Source organism: Haliaeetus leucocephalus, unplaced genomic scaffold (genome assembly GCF_000737465.1).
Source record: "Haliaeetus leucocephalus isolate CR32 unplaced genomic scaffold, Haliaeetus_leucocephalus-4.0 Scaffold224, whole genome shotgun sequence".
NCBI lineage: Eukaryota > Metazoa > Chordata > Aves > Accipitriformes > Accipitridae > Haliaeetus > Haliaeetus leucocephalus.
The window spans coordinates 501,547-503,278 of record NW_010972660.1 but is presented as its reverse complement, the minus strand read 5'-3'; positions in this window follow the sequence as shown (position 1 = coordinate 503,278).

The following is a 1,732-nucleotide window of genomic DNA, read 5'->3' as shown; positions in this document are numbered from 1 at the left end:
GCCGCCGTGCCCCGGCCGCCCCGGGCCGTGCGCAGGAGCGCACCGCCTCCCGCACCGCCTCCCGCGCCGCGGCACACCGACCCCTAGGGGGAGGAATGCACCGGCACCGGCACCGCACCGGCATTGCACCGCACCGGCATTGCACCGCACCGGGACCGGCACGGGCATCGCACCGGCACCGCGCTGCACCGACAGCGGCACCGCACTTAGCACCGGCAACGGCTCCGCACCGGCACTGGCATCGGCGCACCGCAGCGGCACCGGTGCTCCCCAGCACGGCATGGCACTGGGACTCCCTCCGCAGGGCACGGCACGGCACGGCATGGCACGGCGCGGCACCGGGGGCTCCCCCGGCACGGCACCGGGGTCCCGGCTGCTCCCGGGGACCCTCAGCAGCCACCGTGTGCCCCGGTTGGGGGATGCCCCTGGGTTACCCCCAGGATCAGAGCCCCGATGGGGCTCCCAGGCTGGGCTCTCCCGGGCTGGGCTGTCCCCCCCCCAGCTGAAACCCCCCAAACTTCCTCCTGCACCCCTACTCCTCCACCCACTCACCTGCACCCCACTGCAAACCCGGCCCCCTGCACCACAGCCTCACCGTACTCCATGCGCCAGCACCGCCCGCATGCCATACAAGCGCCACAACTCATAACTGGCGACAGCCACCACCGTCACCGCGCTTCCCCTGCCTCTTTCCTCCATGAATTTCAATCAACCCAGGCACTAAAAATAGCCGCGCTCGGGCGCTGGGCAGGGCTGCACCCGGCCGGTGTGGTTTTCTCTTTATTTGCCTCAAAAATTCTGCCTTGGAGGCTGCGAGTGCCTCCCACGGCACTGCCAGGAGCGCAAAGGCCGAGCCGTGCTGCTTGGTGTGATTGTAGCACCACGGCACGCTCCAGCCTTGCTGCCCAGGGTGCTGGGGAGCAGCCCATCCGGTGCCAGGGTGCCATGGTCCTGGGGTGATGGCCACCACGGGGACACAGACTGGGCAAAGGGGACACCCACCAAGCCACCCTGCAGCCTGTGGCACTGCCATCACTGGCGGTGCTGGGACCCCCCACTGTGGTGGCCCTGGCACAGGGCATGGAGGTCGCACTCACCCGGGCACCATGGCACCCATGGGTGCCGTGCAGTGTCCAAGGCTGGGTCCGGGCTCTTTCACCACCTTCCCCCATTGCAGCCACCATGGCAGCCAGTCTGTGCCATCTTGTGGTGCTGGGGACCCCGCTCTGTAGCCCCCAGGGAGCCCTGAGGGAGCAGGGATGGCCCCAGGCTGTGGCTAGGGCCGGGGCAAGCAGCGGTGGAGGGAGCAGCGCGGGCTGGGGACGGTGGCCCCAAAACCCGCCGGCGTGCCCTGCGGGGCACCCATCCCACATCCGGGAGCACCGTGCCAGGAGCTCTGCCTGCTGGGCACACCTTCCCCTGCCTGCACCGGTCCCTATCTGCCTGTACCGCTCTGCTGCCTTCTTCCTGGTATACCAGCCCACGGTGCCACCGTTCTCCCGATGACATGCCTCAGCACCCCCAACTCTGGTGGCACTGGGTGACAGCCCCCCCCGTGTCCCCCCCAGGCAGGGGACTCCCTGGCAGCCCCCGAAGGGTAAAGCAGCAGGCACAGGGCTCCTGCCAGCATGGCTCGGACCAAACCCAGCTGGGCTCTTGCTGGGGTCACAGTGGTGGTGATGAGGACCTGGTGGGGTCTCAGTGCCGCCCCCCCCCCCCCCCACCCGCCCCC